At 43.7% G+C, this 25,175-nt stretch overlaps 1 non-coding gene across 1 annotated transcript; it reads right to left on the bottom strand.

Annotated features, from left to right (window-relative positions):
- Positions 1–24,480: 24,480 nt before the first annotated feature.
- Positions 24,481–24,671, bottom strand: LOC121009076. Its single transcript, XR_005780685.1, has one exon. It is a non-coding gene; the product is annotated as a U2 spliceosomal RNA (small nuclear RNA).
- Positions 24,672–25,175: the final 504 nt, after the last annotated feature.

The raw sequence follows: 25,175 nt of genomic DNA, 5'->3' as shown, positions 1-25,175 counted from the left end.
ACCCCTTAACCCTTCCTTAATAAAATAAAAACCTGCACCCCCTTAAACCCCAGTATAATAAACATTGGTGGCGCAGTGCGCCCCCCCCAACATAATAAACATTGGTGGCGCAGTGCGCCCCCCCTCCCTAGTATAATAAACATATAAACATTGGTGGTGCAGTGCGCCCCCCCAACACCCTAGTATAATAAACATTGGTGACGCAGTGTGCCCCCCCAACATAATAAACATTGGTGGGCAGTGCGCCCCCCCTCCCTAGCATAATAAACATATAAACATTGGTGGTGCAGTGCGCCCCCCCCAAACACCCCAGTATAATAAACATTGGTGGCACAGTGCGCCCCCCCCAACATAATAAACATTGGTGGGCAGTGCGCCCCCCCTCCCTAGCATAATAAACATATAAACATTGGTGGTGCAGTGCGCCCCCCCCCAACACCCCAGTATAATAAACATTGGTGGCACAGTGCGCCCCCCCCCCCCAAACATAATAAACATTGGTGGGCAGTGCGCCCCCCCTCCCTAGCATAATAAACATATAAACATTGGTGGTGCAGTGCGCCCCCCCCCCAACACCCCAGTATAATAAACATTGGTGGCACAGTGCGCCCCCCCCCCAAACATAATAAACATTGGTGGGCAGTGCGCCCCCCCTCCCTAGCATAATAAACATATAAACATTGGTGGTGCAGTGCGCCCCCCCCCTCCCAACACCCCAGTATAATAAACATTGGTGGCACAGTGCGCCCCCCCCCCCCAACATAATAAACATTGGTGGGCAGTGCCAATGAGGGTTAAAAATTAATAAAAATTAACTCACCACCTCCAATTGATCGCGTAGCAGCCGGTCTCCTGTACTTTCTTCAGGACCTGTGGTGATGTCACTGAGCTCATCACATGATACATCACATGATCCATCACCATGGTAATGGACCATGTGATAGAGGCTGGAGCTCAGTGACGTCACCACAGGTCCTGAAGAAATTACAAGGAGACCGGCAGCAGCTACGCGATCAATTGGAGGAGGTGAGTTAATTTTTTTATTTTTTAACCCTCATTGGCACTGCCCACTGCCCACTGCCCACCAATGTTTATTATACTGGGGGGAAGGCCGCACTCAATGTTTATTATACTGGGGGGGGCGCACTCAATGTTTATTCTACTGGGGGGGCCGCACTCAATGTTTATTATACTGGGGGGGGGGGGCGCACTCAATGTTTATTATACTGGGGGGGGGGACGCACTCAATGTTAATGAAGATAACTGACCTGTTAATACAAATGCAGGAGGCGGGTGCCGGAATCAAATAGCGGCACCCGACCTCTATGACAGGGAGCGGCACCTGAGGGGTTAACTGCCGCTGATGAGGCTGATCGCAGCTCCCTGTCATAGAGGTCGGGTGCCGGCTATTTGATTCCAGCACCCGCCTCCTGCATTTGTATTAACAGGTCAGTTATCTTCATTGGTGGCGCAGTGGCCACAGCCCCTCGCCCGGCCCTGTCCCTCTTCTTATTGGCCGCGGCGGCAGCAGCACAGGGGGAGGGAGAGACCATCTGGAGCCTTGCCCTTATCACAGCGCCACGCTTGGCCCACTCGCCACATTTTTTATTTTTTTTTATCCTCAGTCGCGGCGGGCCCCCAGTGGCGTAGGGCCCCATAGCCATTGCTATGGCTGCTATGGCGATCCCTACGCCACTGGCACCCCCCTTGTGAGTGGCACCCGGGGCGGGCCCCCCCCCCCCCCCCGCCCCCCCCTTGGTACGCCACTGCTCCCACCTCAAAAAGCAAGGACAGCATCCATCTTAGATTCATTCGGAAGCTGCAGTGTTAGTGAGAGGAGGGACAGTGCAGCTGCTGCTGATTTAATAGGGAAATCGATAGTTAGGCCAGTATATTCAGTGTCCACTACAGTCCTCAAAGACTCATCTGATCTGCTGTAAGGACAGCGTCCTGACAGCACCCCAAAAAGCCCTTTTTAGGGCTAGTACATCAGTCTGCTTTTTTTTCTTCTCTGTAATCTAATTGCAGTTGCCTGCAAGCATGTGTATCAGGCCTACAACGTGTACTGTGACCACTACTGCCAGTGCCCAGTTGCACCACTCATATCTGGTGTCACAGTAGCTTGCATTTAAAAATAAAAAACAATTTTTTCACTGTAATATAATTACAGTAGCCTGCAAGCGTGTGGGGCCGTACAACGATTTGTGCATAAGTACCCAGGCTTACAGGACGTCCTCAAGCAGGCCAGGAAGGTGTGTGGACATTTCAGGCGTTCCTACACGGCCATGGCGCACTTTTCAGATATTCAGCGGCGAAACAACATGCCAGTGAGGCGCTTGATCTGCGACAGCCCGACACGTTGGAATTCAACACTCATAATGTTTGACCGCCTGCAAAAAAAAGCCGTCAACGAGTATTTGTATGACCGGGGTGCTAGGACAGCCTCTGCGGAGCTGGGTATTTTTTTGCCACGCTACTGGACGCTCATGTGCAATGTCTGTAGGCTCATGCGTCCTTTTGAGGAGGTGACAAACCTAGTCAGTCGCACCGAAGGCCCCATCAGCGACATCATCCCATTTGTTTTCTTCCTGGAGCATGCCCTGCGAAGAGTGCTGGATCAGGCCGTAGATGAGTGTGAAGAGGAAGAGTTGTGGTCACTATCACCACCAGAAACAGCCTTATAATCATCGCTTGCTGGACCTGCGGCAACGCTGGAAGAGAAGTCTGAGGAAGAGGAGTCAGAGGAGGAATGTGGCTTTGAGGAGGAGGAAGACCAACCACAGCAGGCATCCCAGGGTGCTCATTGTCACCTATCTGGGACCCGTGGTGTTGTACGTGGCTGGGGGGGGAAGAACAGACCGTCAATGACATCAGTGAGGACGAGGAACGGGACATGAGTAGCTCGGCATCCAACTTTGTGCAAATAGGGTCTTTCATGCTGTCATGTCTGTTGAGGGACCCTCGTATAAAAAGTCTGAAGGAGAACGACCTGTACTGGGTGGCCACGCTACTAGACCCCCGGTATAAGCAGAAAGTGCCTGAAATGTTACCGAATTACCGGAAGTCGGAAAGGATGCAGCAGTTCCAAAACAAGTTAAAAATATGCTTTACACAGCATATAAGGGTGATGTCACAGCACAACGGGAATCTAACAGGGGAAGAGGTGAAAGTAATCCTCCTCCTACCACGATCACGGCGGCAAGGAAAGGACGCTTTACAGACGTGTTGTTGATGGAGGACATGCAGAGTTTTTTAAGTCCTACGCATCGCCTCAGCCCTTCGGGGTCCACCCTCAGAGAACGACTCGACCGACAGGTAGCAGACTACCTCGCATTGACTGCAGATATCGACACTCTGAGGAGCGATGAACCCCTTGACTACTGGGTGTGCAGGCTTGACCTGTGGCCTGAGCTATCCCAATTTGCGATATAACTTCTGGCCTGCCCCGCTTCAAGTGTCCTGTCAGAAAGGACCTTCAGCGCAGCAGGTGGTATTGTCACTGAGAAGAGAAGTCGCCTAGGTCAAAAAAGTCTAGATTACCTCATCTTTATTAAGATGAATGAGGCATGGATCCCGAAGGGACTGACAGTGGGGGATGCATTTGACTAAGAAAGACCTGATGAGATGCCTTGGGCTATAAAATGGTCCACACGCTGCTGTATTTAATCTCTGCATGCCGGATGACTTGCGTGACTTCTCCGCCACCAACTAGGGTTCAAGCCGCAATGTTTTAGTGCACTTTCTGCCTGGAAAACATCAGCGGCTGCAACAATACCTAATTTTTCAGGCATGTGTACATGCCTAATTTTTCTGGCCTCTGGTGCTGCACTGTGGCTGCAAAAACAAAACAACAAAAAAAGGCACATACATGTGTCAATCTCCCTTCGTGATCGTTACCTTGTTGTGGTGAAGGGGCTTGCGTATCACAATGAAGCGATCACCTCTACAGTATGAGTGTGTTGGCAATGTTGGCACACCCCAGATGAGATAAGGTCGTTGCTTCATTGTGAACAGACCAAAAGCGATCGGCTGGATAATTTTGCATAGAAAAAACATTAATTTTCTTTGTGATCATCTAAGGTGATCATTAACCCCTTAGGGACGCATGACGTACCGATACGGCATGTTTCCCGAGTCCTTAAGGACCCATGATGTACCGGTACGTCATGAGTTTAAAATGAGATTGCGGCGCTGCGGGGGTTAATCCCAACAGGATGCCGGCTGAAATTATTCAGCTGGCATCCTGTCACAACGCCGGGGGGGGGTCATGTGACCCATGTGACCTGCGGTTTGCTGCGCTTTCTGCCGATTCTGATCCCCGCGGTCCCTTAAAATGCCCCATATAAAGTTTTTTTTCACCCCCCCCCCGAACCCCTGAATGATTTTATGGCGGCGGGTGGTGCAGGGGGGGTGTTGCGGGCGGTGCGGGAGGCGGGCGGTGCGGCAGGCGGGATCGCGATCCTCCACCCGCCTCCTCTTGAATAATCATTGGTGTACAGTGGTTATACCAGAGTGTCAGCACATTGCTGACACTCTGGTATAAACGGCTGACATCTGTGATGCGATGTCAGCCATTTAACCATTTCCATACCGCGGTCCGTACATACCGCGGTATGGAATAGCAGAGGTTATTAACAGTCGGGAGCTCCCTCCCTCTCCCATCGGGGGGCTGCTGTGCCTTTGCAGCCCCCCGACAGGATGGGGTGTCAGAGGGAGGGAGCCCCCCTCCTTACCCTTTTCCGTCTGCGAAGTTGTGGCCACAACTGAGCAGACGGGGAAGGTTCCCATGGCAACAGGACTCCTTCTCAGACATCCTGCTGTCCATGGTGCTGAACAGATCTGTGCTAAAGGCATAGATCTGTTCAGACAAAGTGTAGGTAAAATACAGTACAATACCCTATATAGTGTAGTGTACTGTACTGTATAATACAGACATCAGACCCACTGGATCTTCAAGAACCAAGTGGGTCTGGGTCAAAAAAATGTATAAAAAAAAGTGAAAAAAGTTAAGATAAAAAAAACACATTTATCACTGAATAAAAAATAAAAATAAAAAATACACTACACATATTAGGTATCGCCGCGTCCGTAACGACCTGATCTATAAAATGGTCATGTTACTGTCCCCGCAAAGTGAACGCCATAAAAATAAATAAAAACTGAGGAAATTGAAATTTTGCCCACCTTACTTCCCAAAAAAAGGTAATAAAAGTGATCAAAAAAGTCGCATGTACGCCAAAATAGTACCAATCAAACCGTCATCTCATCCCGCAAAAATCATACCCTGTTTTTGGCCTTCCTCTGGATCAACTTGCAGGATAACAGGCCGAACTGGATGGACAAATGTCTTTTTTCGGCCTTATGTACTATGTTACTATGTTACCCAAGATAATCGCCCAAAAACTGAAAAAACTATGGCTCTTAGACTATGGAAACACTAAAACATGATTTTCTTTGTTTCAAAAATGAAATCATTGTGTAAAACTTACATAAATAAAAAAAAGTATACATATTAGGTATTTCCGCGTCCGTATCGACCGCCTCTATAAAAATATCACATGACCTAACCCCTCAGGTGAACACCGTAAAAAAATAAAAATAAAAACGGTGCAAAAAAAGCAATTTTTTGTCATCTTACATCACAAAAAGTGTAATAGCAAGCGATCAAAAAGTCATATGCACCCCAAAATAGTGCCAATCAAATCATTGTGTAAATTTTACATAAATAAAAATAATTGTATACATATTAGGTATCATTTGGAGTGGAATACAAGAAAACCTTGACAAATTTGTCATTAAGATCAATGATAACCCAAATAATTTGAAGTTCACCTCCAATATTGGAAATTAAAGGGTTGTGTTTTTTTATATTGAAATTACACGAAAAGACAATAGATACTTATGCAATACATTCCATAAACCAATGGCAAAAAATAGATATATTCCTTTCTCGAGCTGCCACCTGCTAAGGTGGCTAATAAATATTCCCTTCGGACAGTTCCGCCGCCTCAAGCGTAATTGTACCGAAGATGGCAAATTCGAGGAAGAGGCCAATTCCATGAGTAACCAATTTAAAGAAAAAAATTATCCTGAACCGATTATTAATGAAGCCCTGATCAAAGTAAGGAATTTAGATAGAAAGACCTTCTTTGAACCAACACTAAAATCTAAACAAGAAGAGAATTCAGATTTCAGAATTATCCTCCCATATAATACTCAGGCAAAACAGATAGAATCCATTATAAAATCCCATTGGCATCATCTACACAATGATAAAACAATTGGGATGCTTCTGCCTCCAATCCCCAAAATTACATATTCAAGGGCTCCAAATTTAGGAATCCAAATAGCCCCCTCAGTGAAAGAGAAAATTAAAAAAATGCCCAATATCAAATTGGCTCCAACCAAAAGGCTTTTTTAGATGCGGGAAATGTCTAGGCTGTAGAAAAACAAAGTTCCCGAGAAAAACAACAACGGTTACCTCTACGCAAAATTCTCATTCTATGACCATTAAATATTTCCTCACATGTAACTCCACTAATGTTATCTACGTAATCCAGTGTCCATGTTCGAGACAATATATAGGGAGAACTAAACGAACATTGAAAGTCAGAATAGCGGAACACTTAAATAATATCACCAAAGGTTATAAAAAACATTCGCTATCCAGGCATTTCAAGGAAGCACATAATCAAGACCCTAAGGGTCTCTCATTCATGGCACTGGAGAAGGTGGAGAAACATTGGCGGGAAGGAAATCAGATTGAGAGATTATCAAGGGCAGAATCTAGAAAAATATACAAATTCGGTAGCCTTCTGCCGAGGGGCTTAAATGCTGAATTGGAAATATTTGGCTTCATATAAAAACAGGGTGGTCCGTTTGGGTGTCGATGCAGAGTTGCATGTCAGGCTGTTTTTCCAGCACTGCAACTCTCCCTCTACCCCCACACGGGCCCCCCCTTTACACCATTTCCGAATAGGAATCCGGCCCGAAGAATATTTGAAAATTACAGATATACATACCATTAAATGTATTTTAACAAATATAATATGTATAACATAAGAAAGAAGGACTCTGTACAAAAATCCTCTATGATTTGCCTCACAAATGTAATTATGTGGATAGGAGACAAATAACGCATCCATATCCAAAAAAACGCAACGGTACCGCAAATAAATCGTAGATGCGTTTTTAATTGGAAATTGGATTCTAAGGAATTTATACCTGAGGGAACAAACCCCTTCTATATAAAATCTATAAACATCTGCATTAAGCCTATATATTTATCAGTTTTTTTACTTTTAATATATTTTTTACTTCTCATTTTATATATTATCAATTTTTATTTCCACATCGTATTGAGATTGCACTTGTGGTTTTTATCGAAACTATGAGATAATATAAATATGATTGGTACCCCCTTGCATCGAATATTGCAAGACAGAATATAACAATGGAAGGCCTAACATGAAATAATTCTCAATGGACTATGTTATATATACAAAATTGCAAGCACAGCAGAAAAAACGCACCTTAACATAAAAAAACGCACCTGAACCGCAAACAAGCCGCAATGAAGTAAAATGACATTCAGTAATAGGATCCGGACCAGACTTTGGATATAACCAAGATCCAGACCGGACTTTCTGAAACACCAATACTAACTATAAAATACACAGATTTACGGAATCGGGGTATGCCACTGAGGAAGGGGAAAGCGTCTCCCCGAAACGCGTTTGGCGTGAATCCTGGATAGATACCCCGAATTTTCCATGGAATTTAGTGCACTATAACAAAAAGAAGGATTCTTTTCATCCTGTAACGAAAGACCTCAATACGTCATTTACCAGCTCCTGGAAGCAAAGAGCCGTGATCCTCACATAGGACTATCACTTGACGATCAGCTGTGAGAGACACGAGGGACGCCAATAACTCCGCAGCCGGGACGCCGGCATGTAAAGCGGAGGAAAGACCAACTAACAAGTCCCATCAAAATAACAGCACAGGCGAATATTATGAAGCACATTATCATGATATAAGGAAGTGAAGTGAACGAGAGCAAATTTCATCAGTTACTCACCAAGGATTTTCCTTTCCAGCAATTCAATTACAATTGTCTGAAGCAGTGTATAGTTTGCACAATAAGGATAGATGCTGTCTATAAAAAGTATCAACTGTGCGGAGCGCTATTTGGATATCACTTACCCCTGGATATAACTCTTTTGATACGGGACATTACCAACATACAGTGACTTACTAGCACAATCGGTGCAATTTTATAACAAAATATAGGAGTAGTTTATGGGAATATTTTATGAAGTTTAACCCATTGGGAGGAGTACCACTCAAGTAAGCAGAGATGGATCACACCATTTTCTCTCTAAAAATAACAGCCTATATTTTACATCTAGGACCTCACCGGGTCCATATTAGGAGACCCAAGAGAGATAACTTGGTGCTACCAGTCCCCGCTCTGCTTCCTTTTTTGAAAAAATATATATTTTTTTAAATTCTTAAAACAGTAATAATATGCATATTGTGTTTTGATGTACTATTTTATCCATTTGTATTCTATTTTCATCTTTATTTGCATTTGTCATTATTAACATAATAAATAGCGTCCTATATTTCCATATATGAGTGCCTATCCCATATTTCTATACAAACACAGATCCTCACTCCCGAAGCTAAGCAGCAGGTCTGCGGCTGATGGGAGACCGAGTGCGCCTTCGGCGCCCCGTTACAGATGAATTACTGAGCAAATGCTGACCGAGTGAAGGCGGATGCTCAACAGACAGTATCCATTTTTTGGGGGTTATTGTTCTGACGAATCAGAGGAAGGGCAAAATAATCAGTGACGTCAACACAAACTTACTGCTGACACCCTCTCCACTCTGTCAGGGGTGCTCTACTTGTATAAGAGTTTAATAGAACAGGTTCTGTAGACATCTATGTGGATTCAGCTGACGACGGTGTAAAAGGAGTGCGCTATTTCATGCTATAGTAGGATCTTGGGCCTCTGCACAGTTCTTTATACCTGATGCTAACTGTCCCTGTAACTGTCCAAAGAAGAGAAGTGTGCAGTGATTCTAAGTGTGACGCCTTATCATCTGCGTGTCATACTGACTCACAGTATTGTTTCACTACCACAGCAGACTCACTATGCATGTTGCTGCAAAGTACAGTGTTCTACACTACTACTATACAGGCTCTCTGCAGTCAGGAAGTAGCTGTTTTTTAACGCGATTCACCATGAAAATTTGGATCAAATTAAATCTTTTCAAAAATTCAGTGAACTGACCGAATCGAATTTTGGAGAATTCCGCTCATCTCTAGGAAAGAACATGCCCACTTTATAGCACTTTGGATCATGCCTATCCTTTGATTAACAGAGGGTAAGTTCTAAGGCTAATCTCCCATCCTTTCTTTGATCCACATCTTCTTTCCCACTAAGGACTCATGCACACGACCGTAGGTATTTTGCAGCCCGCAAAACACGGGTCCATAAAAAATACGGATGACGTCTGTGTGCATTCCGAATTTTGCTCAACGGAACAGCTGGCCCCTAATAGAACAGTCCTATCCTTGCCCGTAATGCAGACATTAATAGGACATGTTCTATTTTTTGGCGGAACGGACATATGGACATACAGAAACTGAATGCGTATGGAGTAACTTCTATTTTTTTGCGGACCTATTGAAATGAATGGTTCTTCATGTAAAAAAAACAGAACGGACACGGAAAAAAATACCTTTGTGTGCATGAGCCCTAAATGTGATGAACCTTCAACCTAAATCTTTTGTAAAGCCTCTTACACACGACCATGTGTTGGCCGTGCATGTGCTGCGTCCCACAAATTGCGGTCCGCAATGCACAGGCACCGACCGTGGGCCAGCTGCATGCGGATTGCGACCTGATTCACTGGATTTGGGTCTGCGATTAGTCTGTTCCGCAAAAAGATAGTACAAGTTCTATCTTTTTGTTGAATGGAAGCATGGAACGGAACCCCACGAAAGCTCTCCGTAGTGCTTCCTTTCCGTGGTTCCGTTACATTCCGCACCGCATCTCCGGATTTGCGAACCCGTTCAAGTGAATGTGGAATGCACACGGCCGGTGTCCCATGTATTGTGGACCCGACGTATGTGCAAGAGGCCTGTCATGTGCAAGAGGCCTAACTGTGTAGCCTTTTTAGGTAACATTCTTACAATGGCATAGCCAGCAAGTCCAGAGGTGAAATTAAAACTAGAGAAATTGTCAACTAGTTGATTGTTATGCCTTGTTCACAAAACTAATAAAACTGTTCACCTAAGTGAGTTGTTGCAGTCTAGTAAACAGATTAACTTTAATGATCATATAAATTAATGCAATACAAAATAATTAGAAAAACGATAACGCATAATAAAATTACTCCCAAAAAAGCTACAATACACATAAGAGCAATTATGGCTGATGACTAAGACAGTGTTGCAATATTTAATATCAATCTATTTAATATCTCTCTATTTCAGCTCCTGGTTAAAGATTGTATTCCTTTTCTTCCCTGACAAAAAATAGCATTTCTTTTGCATGCACTTTGCACAAATAAATTACCTATAGATAATTTCGATTTTTTTTTTTTTTTGCTTCTTTTGCTATCCTTGGTTTCAGCATTTTCTAAAAGTTTTTTTAGTATTTGCATCAAAATCTCATCATTTTCACATATTTAAGAGATGGAGTGAAACATGATTTAATTAACCCTTGCCTGATATGGCGATTTTCCATTTTTTTTACTTCCTGCCTTGCCAGAACCATAACTTTTTATGTTTTCATTCACATAACCGTATGAGGTCTTCTTTTTTGGTGCTGTATTTTGTACTTTTTAAAGTTGTGCTATCTAATGGCAAATTAGGTGGAATAAAAAAAAAAAAAAGGAAATCCACCACAGTTTTATGGTTTGGTTTTTACAGCATTCACTGTGCAGTAAAACTGACCTCTGCCCCTCATTCTCTGGGTCAGTGTTTTTTCTTGTGTTTTAATATTGAAAAAAAATCTAAATCTTTGAATTTACTTTTTCCTTTTCATCACCATATTCTGAACCCTATAGTTACATCTATGGAGTTTTGTTAGGGCTCATTTTTTTGGTGGGACCATCTGTAGTTTTTATTGATACAATTTTGAGGTGTGTATGACTTTGTAATTACCTTTTATAAAAAAATTTGGGGGAAGATGAAGCAATGAAAAATCAACCTCTAGTTCTGGACTATTACTACTATGGAATACCTTTCCAAATCTCAGCCAGGGGAAGGCGTTCTTGCCGAGAATCATGAGCTTCCAAGTTTTTTCCTTTTCAAATGCCATGGGCACATTTAACCATGGCATCTGAGGGGCTAAATGTGCACAATTGGCATTATTGCTAAATTGCAGATATTATCCCCATGTGTTTGCTTTGTGAAACGACAGGCACCTTGTGGCTATGGCACTATCTTTAAAGATATAACAAAACAATTAACAAAGACAGGTGCACTCTGCAGTCTCACTAAACCCTCAAACTGATTTTAAAATTGAGAGATTAGTCAACATGTCCTACGGTGTAGAACATGTCTAAGCCCGGGCACCACGCCAAGGTTTCTCAAGTAGCCCGGGACCTAACACTCTCCTACCTGAGCCGTATGGGCAATACCAGGAGACAGTGGGCAAATTACAGGAGCATAAGGCCGACTCACAAACAGCTCACCAGTTACCTCCAGCATGTAGCCATGCTTGCAATGGGAGGAGGGAGGAGTCTGCGAGTCCCACTCAAGACTGGCTGATATGTCCCAGGCCTTACAGGTGCACCTAAATGTGGCCTGTAGATGGAAAACAGGCACATTTAAATTGGAGTTTTTTACACCTCCAGGAATCTATATATGCAAACTTAGAAGACAGGTTGGCATTAGCAGGAGGTGCTCAAACCCACATGCAGTTGTGCATATATATAGGGGAGCAAATCCTGCACTTGTGGCCCGTTGCTAATGGCAATCCCCAGCAAAATGCATACGGTGGAGGATGCCCGCGATGAACCACAAGTACCACAATAGACATCCTACACAAGGTAACAAGTGCACCTGTAAGGCCTGGGACATATCAGCCAGTCTTGAGTGGGACTCGCAGACTCCTCCCTCCTCCCAATGCAAGCATGGCTACATGCTGGAGGTAACTGGTGAGCTGTTTGTGAGTCAGCCTTATGCTCCTGTAATTTGCCCACTGGCTCCTGGTATTGCCCATACGGCTCAGGTAGGAGAGTGTTAGGTCCCGGGCTACTTGAGAAACTTTGGCGTGGTGCCCGGGCTTAGACATGTTCTACACCGTAGGACATGTTGACTAATCTCTCAATTTTAAAATCAGTTTGAGGGTTTAGTGAGACTGCAGAGTGCACCTGTCTTTGTTAATTGTTTTGTTATATTGTTATATTAATTATGACATCCGCACTTGTTACCTTGTGTAGGATGTCTATTGTGGTACTTGTGGTTCGCCGCGGGCATCCTCCACCGTATGCATTTTGCTGGGGATTGCCATTAGCAACGGGCCACAAGTGAAGGATTTGCTCCCCTATATATATGCACAACTGCATGTGGGTTTGAGCACCTCCTGCTAATGCCAACCTGTCTTCTTAGTTTTTCACTATCTTTAAAGACCCAACATTCACCACACATGTATGGCATATGTTGGAAAAGGGCTAATGACTGAAGGATTTTATAAGACAGTCTAAAAAATGTAGGTGTGAATTTATCATGAGGTCAATATTTGAAGTCAGTTATCCTTGAGTCTGTATTGGCACAATTTGCACCAAATTTATCAAACAGCACACTTTGTTAAATTTGGAGAATATTTTAATCTTTTTCTAGAAATACTATTCCAGTTTTTCACACCACTTCCCAACTGAAAGGACTTTTTTGTGACTTTGTAAAAAAGCCCCAGTCATAAATCTAGAGTTAGGCCTCTTGCACACGAACATAAGGGCTCCGCGCCCGTGCTTCGGGCCATATACGGAGGTTCCGCACACGGGTCACCAAGCATGTGCATTCCTCGTCTCGGATGCGGACCCATTCACTTGACTGGGTACGCAAATCCGGAGATGCGGTGTGGAACGGAAGCACGGAATGGAACCCCATGGAAGCACTATGGAGTGCTTTTGTGGTGTTCCATTCCATGCTTCCGTTCCGCAAAAAGATAGAACTTGTTAAGGCGAGGTAGTCTGCTACCTGTCGGTCGAGTCATTCTCTGAGGGTGGACCCCGAAGGGCTGTGGCGATGCGTAGGACTTAAAAAGCTCTGCATGTCCTCCATCAACAACACGTCTGTAAAGCGTCCTGTCCTTGCCGGCGTGGTCGTGGTAGGAGGAGGATTACTTTCACCTCTTCCCCTGTTAGATTCCCGTTGTGCTGTGACATGTGCATTATACGCTGTGTAAAGAATATTTTTTACTTGTTTTGAAACTGCTGCATCCTTTCCGACTTCTGGTAATTCGGTAACATTTCAGCCACTTTCTGCTTATACCGGGGGTCTAATAGCGTGGCCACCCTGTACAGGTCGTTCTCCTTCAGCCTTTTTATACGAGGGTCCCTAAACAGGCATGACAGCATGAAAGACCCCATTTGCACAAGGTTGGATGCTGAGCTACTCATGTCCCATTCCTCGTCCTCACTGATCTCATTGAAGGTCTGTTCTTCCCCCATCCACGTACAACACCATGGGTCCCAGATAGGTGACAACGAGCACCCTGGGATGCCTGCTGGGGTTGGTCTTCCTCCTCAAAGCCACATTCCTCCTCTGACTCCTCTTCCTCAGACTCCTCTTCCAGCGTTGCCGCAGGTCCAGCAAGCGATGATGATAAGGCTGTTTCTGGTGGTGATGGTGACCACAACTCTTCCTCTTCACGCTTATCTACGGCCTGATCCATCACTCTTCGCAGGGCACGCTCCAGGAAGAAAACAAATGGGATGAGGTTGCTGATGGTGCCTTCGGTGCGACTGACTAGGTTTGTCACCTCCTCAATAGGACGCATGAGCCTACAGGCATTGCACATGAGCGTCCATTAACGTGGCAAAAAAATACCCAGCTCCGCAGAGGCTGTCCTAGCACCCCGGTCATACAAATACTCGTTGACGGCTTTTTCTTGTTGGAGCAGGCGGTCGAACATTAGGAGTGTTGAATTCCAACGTGTCGGGCTGTCGCAAATCAAGCACCTCACTGGCATGTTGTTTTGCCGCTGAATATCAGAAAAGTGCGCCATGGCCATGTAGGAACGCCTGAAATGTCCACACACCTTCCTGGCCTGCTTGAGGACGTCCTGTAAGCCTGGGTACTTATATACAAAGCGTTGTATGATCAGATTCAACACATGTGCCATGCACGGCACATGTGTCAACTTGCCCAAATTCAATGCCGCCAACAAATTGCTTTAGTTGTCACACACCATTTTGCCGATCTCCAGTTGGTGCGGGGTCAGCCACTGATCCACCTGTGCATTCAGGGCGGACAGGAGTGCTGGTCCGGTGTGACTCTCTGCTTTCAGGCAAGTCAACCCCAAAACGGCGTGACACTGCCGTATCTGGGATGTGGAATAGCCCCTGGGGAGCTGGGGGGGTGCAGTTGATGTGGAGCAAGAAGCAGCAGCAGAAGAGGACTCAGCCGAGGAGGTTAGCAAAGAGGATGGAGTAGGAGGAGTAGAGTAGGTGGCAGCAGGCCTGCCTGCAAGTCGTGGCGCTGTCACCAACTCCGCTGCAGAGCCACGCATTGCATGCTTGGCAGCCGTCAGCAGGTTTACCCAATGCGCAGTGTACGTGATATACCTGCCATGACCGTGCTTTGCAGACCAGGTATCAGTGGTCAGATGGACCCTTGCCCCAACACTGTGTGCCAAACATGCCATGACTTCCCTTTCCACAATAGAGTACAGGTTGGGGATTGCCTTTTGTGAAAAAAAAAGTTCGGCCGAGTACCTTCCACTGCGGTGTCCCAATAGCTCCAAATTTTTTGAAGGCCTCAGACTCCACCAGCTTGTATGGTAAAAGCTGGCGGGCTAAGAGTTACAACAAGCCAGCTGTCAGACGCCGGGCAAGGGGGTGACTCTGTGAAATTGGCTTCTTACGCTCAAACATTTCCTTGACAGACACCTGACTGTGGGCAGATGAGCAGGAACTGCTGAAGGTGAGAGGCGGAGTGGCGGGTGGTTGAGAGGGGGCAAGGAGGACAGCAGTGGTTGACGTGGCTGAAGATGCTGGACCAGGAGGAGGATGGTGGCTTTGAGTTTGTGTGCTGCTTTTACTCATGTGTTGATCCCATAGGCATTTGTGATGTGAGATCATGTGACTTCACAAAGCAGTTGTACCTAGGTGGGTGTTGGACTTCCCACGACTCAGTTTCGTTTGGCACAGGTTGCAAAAGGCATCGCTGTTATCAGAGGCAGACACACACAAAAAAAATGCCACACTGCTGAGCTTTGCAATGACGGCATTCTGGTGGTGGCAACAGCATGCGTTGATTGGCGTGCTGTCTGGCTGACCCCGGCTGCTGATACATGCTGTCTGACTGTGCCACTAGCTCCTTGCGATGACCTCCCCCTGCTTGCAACTCGTCTCCTCCTCCTCTCTGTCTCCCCATCTGAACTTTCCCCCTGTTCTTCTTCTCTTCTATGTGACATCCATGGACACATCGTCATCATCAACCGCTTCACTTGTATCTGACAACTCAGCAAAGGAAGCAGCAGCGCGTACAACATCATCATCATCACACCGTACGTCCATGTGTGTAATGCTGCCTGACTGAGACATATCCCTGTTATCTACATCCTCTGGCAATAATAGTTACGCATCACTCATTTCTTCCAACTGATGTGTAAATAAATCCTCTGACAGATCAATTGAAGCGGCTGTGGTGCTAGTGTTGGTGGTGGCGGCGGGCGGGCGAGTGGTAACTTGAGAGGTGCCCGAAGCTGAGCTGGAGGAGTATGGTGCGTCAAGGTTCTGAGCGGAAGCTGTAGAAGATTGGGTGTCCTGTGTAAGCCAGTCAACTATGTCCTCAGAATTTTTCGAGTTCAGGGTACGTGGCCTCTGAACACTGGGCATTATTCTAGGGCCAAAGGAAATCACAGCACCACGACGGCCCCTGCGGGGCAAGGTACTGTGCCACCCTATATGAATGGTGAGCAGTGGGCACAGTACAGTCTGTGGGCCTGTCACTCACTGGCAGGCAACTGCAATTATATTACAGAGGAAAAATTTAATTACTTTTTTAACAACAACATGTTCTGCCACCCTGAGTGGTGGGCAGTCTGCACAGTACAGTCTGTGGGCCTGACACTCACTGCCAGACGACTGCAATTATATTACAGAGGAAATATTTAATTAATTTTTTAACAGCAAGATGCTGTGCCACCCTATATGAGTGGTGGGCAGTGGGCACAGTACAGTCTGTGGGCCTGACACACACTGGCAGGCAACTGCAATTAAATTACAGAGTAAAAATTAAATGACTTTCTTATCTGCAAGGTACTCTGCCACCCTATATGAGTGGTGGGCAGTGGGCACAGTACAGTCTGTGGGCCTGACACTCACTGGCAGGCAACTGCAATTATATTACAGAGGAAAAATTTAATGAATTTTTTATCTTCAAGGTACTATGCCACCCGATATGAGTGGTGGGCACTGGCAGTGGGCACAGTACAGTCAGTGGGCCTGACACTCACTGGCAGGCAACTGCAATTATATTACAGAGGAAAAATTAAATGACTTTTTTTTATCTGCAAGGTACTGTGCCACCCTATATGAGTGGTGTGCACACAGTACAGTCTGTGGGCCTGTGGCCTCTCACACACGGGCAGGCAACTGCAATATATATATATATAGAAAAAAATATAAAAGCAGACTGATGTACCAGCCCTAAAAAGGGCTTTTTGGGGTGCTGTCAGGACGCTGTCCTTACAGCAGATGGGTCTTTGAGGACTGGAGTGGACACAGAACACTGGCCTAGCTAACGATTTCCCTATTAATTCAGCAGCAGCACTCTCCCTGCTCTAACTAACACTGCAGCTTCAGAATGAATCTAAGAGGGCTGCCATCCTTGCTTTTTTTTAGGAGGTGGGAGGGTCTGGGAGGGAGGGTATGCTGATTGGCTGGAATGTGTCTGCTGACTGTGAGGTACAGCATCAAAGTTTGCTCAATGATGACGTATAGGGGGCGAACCGAACATCGCATATGTTCGCCCGCTGCGGCGAAACGCGAACAAGCAATGTTCGCTGGGAACTGTTCGCCGGAGAATAGTTCGGGACATCTCTACTACCGACATGTCCCTTCCGTTACGAATGTCTCCCATATGCTCGCTCATCCTTTTGCAGAATTCCCTTCGGGTTTTGCACACATAGCGCTTAACGTACAACCAAGTAAGGAGGTAAATGACCCCTACACTACAGCAATTGATAAACTGCTGTATCATGTGGGCATTGTCCAAAGGGTCCACCGCAAATGATTTGCCCTTGACCAGCGAGCCACAGAAACTGCAGCGACCACACTTGTAGCAGCCTGTGGTCACTCTGTCCAGCCAAGTCCCTTGATTTGTAGAGGGACTAAAATGGCTGTGTACGAGTTTGTCTCTTAGGTTGGTCCCCCTTCTGAATGTCACCGAGGAGTACGGACTCAGTACCTCAGCCAGGTCAGGCTCCATCAATAAAGTCTCCCAGTTCTCCCAGGAAGTCTCCCAGTTCTCCCAGGAAGTAAAAGCATCAACCATCTTGGAAAAGGGAAAATACAGTTCCAGCTTCCCTGGATCCTGAGAAACAATATCCAGAGGTCTGAGTGAGTACTCCTGGGGAAACTAATCTTGCTAGAGACGGTTAAGAGCCATAATCTGCCTGTCAGAGCATCATACTCCCCAAAATTGAGCAGTTGCAACGACTCTGAAAGGAGCCACACACCAATTATGCTGCTGTTGCCTATAGCAACGCACACTTAATTTGCAGCCTAGCTTACATTGACCCCATTAGTCTGGTACAGGGTATCAAGAGCAGTGTCTGACAGTGAGGATAGCACCCACTTGGACCGCAGCGATACACCAGCAGCTGCAGCCACCTGCATCATGCTTCTCACTATGCCTTACCATTTTGGGGCCCCTTGGCTCCTATGTTATTCAGGAGAAGCCCACCAAGAACATCTGCAGTATGTCAATAATCTACTCAAAGAGGAGGATGACACATGGCAGAATGACCTTGCTCAATGGAATGCCCACAGGAGGAGTGCATTACAGGACTTGATAAAAAAAAAGAAGAAGAAGAAAGGAAAAAGATTGAGAGGATGCTTAGCGGAGAAGGTGACATATCAGAAAAAAGGAAAAAGCATAAAAACATATAAAGAAATTGTGGAGAAAAAAGAGCACAGAGAACGGGAATTGCATGAAGCTTACAGAAACACCAAGACTTCCTCTCAGCCGCCTGTTGAAGAGAGCACACCTGATATGATACTACCAGATCTTCCAACCATTAAAAGTGACCTATACACCAGTGAGGAGTCTACGGATACTGCTCCGGAACCCCACCTGGCTTAAAGGTTCTCAATAAAATTCCAATGACATTGCAGTGATTTGTAACTTTGTACTACCTCACCAGATCAATAGTGGGAGCCCCTCTTGTGTTTTTGCAAGCCCTTCCATATTTTTGCACAATTTTTTTTTAACTAAAGTTTTCACTGTTTTAAGACGTTCAAGCATTATCCCATTTTATGTACTCTTTTTCTGGGTACCACACCTTAGCACCTTCAGGACTCTGCTATTTTTAACCTTAAGGACCAGGTGATTTTTTGTAAATCTAATATATTACATATTATATATATGTTACTTTAAGTGGTGATAACTTTAAAATGCTTTTACTTATCCAAGCCATTCTCAGATTATTTTTTTTCCCATACTGTACTTCATGACAGTGGTAATTTTTAGTCAAAATATTTTATTTTTCTTTATAAAAAATATACCAAATTTACCAAAAATGTGGAAGAATTTGCAATTTTCTAAATTTTTATTTCTCTGCTTTTAAAACAGATAGTGATACCTCCTAAAACAGTTATTACTTTACATTTCCCATATTTCTACTTCATGTTTGGATCATTTTGTAAATTACATTTTCTTTTTTTGGAACCCAATTTTTAAGGTCCAGTTCAAGTGTGAAGGTAATCAAAACTGATTTTACAAACTTTTTTAACCCTTTAGGTGTTCCACAAGAATTAATGGAAAATGTAGATAAAATTTCAGAATTTCACTTTTTTGGCAGATTTTCCATTTTAATATTTTTTCCCAAGGTTTAACAGCCAAACAACTCAATATTTATTACCCTGATTCTGTAGCTTACAGAAACACCCCATTTGTGATCGTAAACGGGCACACAACAGGGTGCAGAAGGAAAGGAGTGCCATGTGGTTTTTGGAGGGCAAATTTCACTGAGATAATTTTAAGTTGCCTTGTCACATTTGAAGACCCCCTGATGCACCCCTAGTGTAGAAACTCCAAAAAAGTGACCCCATTTTAGAAACTACACCCCACAAGGTATTCAAAACTGATTTTAAAAACTTTGTTAACCCTTTAGGTGTTCCACAAGAATTAAAGGAAAATGTAGATGAAATTTCAGAATTTAACTTTTTTAGCAGATTTTCCATTTTATTAAATTTTTTCCCACTAACAAAGCAAGGGTTAACAGCCAAACAAAACTCAATAGTTATTACCCTGATTCTGTAGTTTGCAGAAACGCCCCCATTTGTGATCGTAAACTGCTGTACGGGCACACGGCAGGGCACAGAAGGAAAGGAGCGCCATTTTGGTCTTGGAGAGCAGATTACACTGGGATAATTTCAAGTTGCCATGTCACATTTGAAGACCCCCTGATGCACCTCTAGAGTAGAAACTCCAAAAAAAGGTAACTCTATTTTGGAAACTATGGGATAAGGTGGCAGTTTTGTTGGTACTATTTTAGGGTACATATGATTTTTGGTTGCTCCATATTGCACTTTTTGTGAGGCAAGGTAACAAAAAATAGCTGTTTTGGCACCGTTTTAATTTTTTGTTATTTACAATGTTCATCTGACAGGTTAGATTATGTAATATTTTTATAGAGCAGGTTGTTATGGAAGTGACAATACCAAATATGACAACTTTTTGGGGTTGTTTGCTTCAGTTTTACATAATAAAGCATTTTAGAAAAATATATATTTTTTTGTGTCTCCATATTCTGAAAACCATATTTTTTTATTTTCCATTTTTTGCATTATGTAGGGGCTTGTTTTTTTTTGGTATAAGATGACGGTTTGATTGGTACTATTTTAGGGTGCTTTTGACTTTTTCATCGCTTGGTATTAGGCCCCTTTTTACACGGGCGAGAATTTCGCGCGGGCCAGTGCGTGAGGTGAACGCATTGCACACGCACTGAATCCGGACATATTCACTTCAATGGGGTTGTGCAGATGAGCGGTGATTTTCACACATCACTTGTGTGTTGCGTGAAAATCGCAGCATGTTCTATATTCTGCGTTTTTCACACAACGCAGGCTCCATAGAAATGAATGGGGCTGTGTGAAAATCACAAGCAATCGCATGGAAGTGCGGATGCATTGCGATTTTCACACATGGTTGCTAGGAGATGATAGGGATGAGCAACCCCGGACCCCATTAAAGTCTATTCACTGTATTACTTTCCCTTATAGCATTGTTATAAGGGAAAATAATAGCATTCTTAATATAGAATGCTTAGTAAAATGTGCCTTGAGGGGTTAAAAAATAAAAAAAAAAATAACTCCCCTCATCCACTTGATCACGCAGCCGACATTGTCTTCTTTCTTTTTCTTTCAGGTCCTGCAAAAGGACCTTTGACGTAATCGCACTCACCACGTGGTGAGCGCGGTGACATCAGCGCAGGTCCTTCTGAATGAAGATAGAAGACCCTTCTATCTTCATTCAGCAGGACCTGCGCTGTCAACACGCTCACCACGTGGTGAGCGTGATTACGTCATCAAAGGTCCTTTTGCAGGTCCTGAAAGAAGAAGAAACAAGACTATGCCAGCTGCGCGAACAAGTGGATGAGGTGAGTTATGTTTTTATTATGTTTTAACCCTCAATTGACATTTTACTTAGCATTCTGTATGAAAGAATGCTATTATTTTCCTTTATAACCATGTTATAATGGAAAATAAAAAAAATCTACAGAACACCAAACCCAAACCCTAACTTCAGTGAAGAAGTCCAGGTTTGGGTCTGCATACCACATTCAGTTTTTTCTTACGTGCGTGTAAAACGCATTGCACTCGCGTGGAAAAACTGAACATCGGACTGCAATCGCAGATAAAAATGAATGCAATTGCATTCCTACTCGCGTGGGTTTTCCGCAATGCACCCTGAACACATCCGGCTCTCAGCCGTGACACCCGTGTGAAGGGGGATTTACAGTTTTTGCAGTGTAAGGTGACAAAAAAATGGCTTTTTAGACATTTTTTTTTTTTTTTACGCTGTTCACCTGAGAGGTTAGATCATGTGATATTTTTACACAGCAGGTTGTTACGAACACTGCAATACCTAATATGTATATTTTTTTTATTTATTTCAGTTTTACACAATAAATGCATTTTTGAAACAAAAAAAATCATGTTTTAGTGTCTCCATATTCTGAGAGCCATATTTTATTTATTTTTTGGGAGATTGTCTTAAGTAGGGTCTCATTTTTTGCAGGATGAGATGACGGTTTGATTAGTACTATTTTGGGTGCATATGACTTTTTGATCGCTTGGTATTACACTTTTTGTGATGTAAGGTGACAAAAAATGTTTTTTTTTTATATAATTTTTTTTACGGTGTTCATCTGAGGGGTTATATCATGTGATATTTTTATACAGCAGGTTGTTAAAGATGCGGCAATACCCAATATGTATATTTTATTTATTTATTTAAGTTTTACATAACAGCATTTTTTAAACAAAAGAAAATATGTTTTAGTGTCTTCATATTCTGAGAGCCATATTTTTTTAAATTTTTTGGGCGATTGCAGAAGGAAGTATTTAATTAACTCTGAAACGCGTCTGGTTTCAATAAGCCCCTCTGACAGCATCCTCAAAGTTTGCTTGTTACACTTACAGAATTTGGAGCGCTCCTGAAGAATTACAGAAGTCTCATTAGCAGATTGAATTTCACAACAGCACTAAAATACGTGGGACGCCACCGTTAACAAAACTCCATATAGGGGGTTGCCGGCTTGATCCTGCGGCTATACAACCAGGAAGCTTAGCGCAGCAATACTCATGAGAGAAATAAGGTGGAGGTAAGGGTTTCTCAGACCGCAACACACGTGGGATGCCACGGCAGATACGGGAGCTAACCCCAACCCAGCGAACAGTGAGTAACTGGCGATTCAAAATTAGCCCAAGTATATATGTGCAAGAATAACAAGACTTGATTTATTAACAACAACATCTTCATAAGTAATATTGTTGGAATTACTATTTCCAGTACAGTATATTGAGAATAAGGGAATCGCATTGCGCAATATATGATAAATCACCCAAACAATATTGTGACCTCTAACAATCAGCAGGATCAATATAACAATATATGGACTGACGTCATCTGAAATAACATCACAATATATACAGGATTCAGTGAAAACCTTCTAAAAACTTTTTGTATAATCATCTGTTCTGTGGCGCGTCGAGGACAGCCGCTGCAGAGCAGAATTGTGTTCTTTCTAAAAGTTGATTGAACATCAATTAACAATATTGACACAAGATTTATAATTGTGACATTCAACTATATTCACCTATATTAAGGAGTTGATATCATTGTCTTTAGGTTAGCACCGTATATTATACATACCTTTAATGATACACACCATCATTGAGATAACCTTTCTGTAAGTTACATTGTTTTTTGGAAACATTATATATACCATTTTGAGCTATCAACAATTAGATATTTGTGTGTGTATTTTAGTATGTTTTAATAAAGTTTTTAGGAGATATTTTAATATATAATATTAATAAATACAATTAAGTTTTATTAATATTAAATCCATGGTGTGTCCAGATGTAGGTGTGCCTAACTATACTAGAATATATGTACATTTAAGAAAGACTGGGTGAGTCAAACAGTTAGGCCTCTTTCACACGGGCGTCATGTTTTTGGCCAGGATAAGATGTGGGTGCGTTGCGGGAAAATGCGTGATTTTTCTGCGCGAGTGCAAAACATTGTAATGCGTTTTGCACGCGCGTGAGAAAAATCTGCATGTTTGGTACCCAGACCCGAACCCGGACTTCACAGAAGTTTGGGTTTGGGTTTGGTGTTGTGTAGATTTTATTATTTTCCCTTATATCATGGTTATAAGGGAAAATAATAGCATTCTTAATACAGAAAGCATAGTACAATAGGGCTGGAGGGGTTAAAAAATTTTTTTTTTTAATTTGACTCACCTTAATCCACTTGCTCGCACATCCCGGCTTCTCTTCTGTCTTCTTCTTTGAGGAATAGGACCTTTGATGACGTCACTGCGCTCATCACATGGTCCATCACACGGTCCATCACCATGGTGATGAAAAAAGTAGATTGTCCAGCTTCACCTCGCAGTGCGTGTTTTATTAGGAAACGTGCTTAAAAACCAAACATCAGGCTCATTTGATCAACATGTTTCGGATCAACATATATTACAGATCCTTCCTCATGACCCTGGTGATGGATCATGTGACGGACCATGTGATGACCGCAGTGACGTCACCACAGGTCCTTTTCCTGTGCACAGCAAAGAAGAAGACAGAAGAGAAGCCGGGCTGCGCAAGCAAGTGGATTAAGGTGAGTTAAATTATTTTTTATATTTTTTTTAATCCCTCCAGCCCTATGGTACTATGCATTCTGTATTAAGAATGCTATTATTTTCTCTTATAACTATGTTATAAGGGAAAATAATAATGATCGGGTCCCCATCCCGATCATCTCCTAGCAACTGTGAGTGAAAACCACACCGCATCCACACTTGCTTACGGATACTTGCGATTTTCACGCAGCCCCATTCACTTCTATGGGGCCTGCGTTGAGTGGAAAACGCACAAAGAGGAGCATGCTGCGATTTTCACGCAACGCACAAGTGATGCGTAAAAATCACCGCTCATGTGCACAGCCCCATAGAAATGAATGGGTCCGGATTCAGTGCGGGTGCAATGCGTTCACCTCACGCATTGCACCCGAGCGGAAATCTCGCCCATGTGAAAGGGGCCTTAGAGCACCCAGTCCAGATAAGTCAGCAGGTGAGCCACCTCATAATCCATATATCTTGTGATATTTTAATAGACCTGGTTGTTACGGCAATACCTATTATATCAACTATTTTTTTTTTTCACTTTAACACAATAAAAACATTTTTGAAACAAAAAAAGTCATGTTTTATTGTCTCCATATTCTGAGAGCCATTTATCTTTTGCCCGATTGTTTTATGTAGGGGATAATTTTTTTTTTTTTTTGTGCACCGGTCCTGGAGGTACTGCAATACCATGTCAATGCGTGGAGTGGACAGAGCAAGCTCTTTTTCCATCTCCCTGTTCGAAAAATCCATTTAATATATGGTCCCCAGATAGGGGACGTATCAGATATTAAACTGATAAGAACAGATACTACACTTGATCTTAGCCAAAAGACCGAGAAGCGATAGGGGGGGATCATTTTTTGCGGGATGAGGTGACGGATTGATTGGTACTATTTTGGGGGGCATACACCTTTTTAATCACATGGTGTTGCATTTTTTGTGTCCTTTTTCTCTCCACAGACTTGGGAGGAGAAAAAGCCAATATGTCCTGTGTCTTTGGGAACATGTGCCGTTGAGTTCAGACATCAAGATGACGAAGCGTAAATAATTTTTAGACCTTGGTGCTAGGAAGGGATTACAGGAAGAAGCCACCCAGGGGTCCAGTCCTGGGAAAAAAAGTGTGGGAACTCACCCAAGATCCACTGCAACCCCCCCCAAAAAAAAAATATATATATATTTCGCAGAAAATTCAGTGCAACATTTATTGGCCCCCCCAGTGCCTCTTATCAGCCCCCCAGTGCCTCTCATCAGCCCCCCAGTGCCTCTCATCAGCCCCCCAGTCCTCTATATCAGCCCCCAGAGTCTCTCCATTAGCCGCCCAGTGCCTCTTACCAGCCCCCAGGGCCCC

Source organism: Bufo bufo, chromosome 7 (genome assembly GCF_905171765.1).
Source record: "Bufo bufo chromosome 7, aBufBuf1.1, whole genome shotgun sequence".
In the NCBI taxonomy this organism is placed as follows: Eukaryota; Metazoa; Chordata; class Amphibia; order Anura; family Bufonidae; genus Bufo; species Bufo bufo.
The sequence above is the reverse complement of the archived record's forward strand: the minus strand, read 5'-3'. Positions and strand labels throughout refer to the sequence as shown.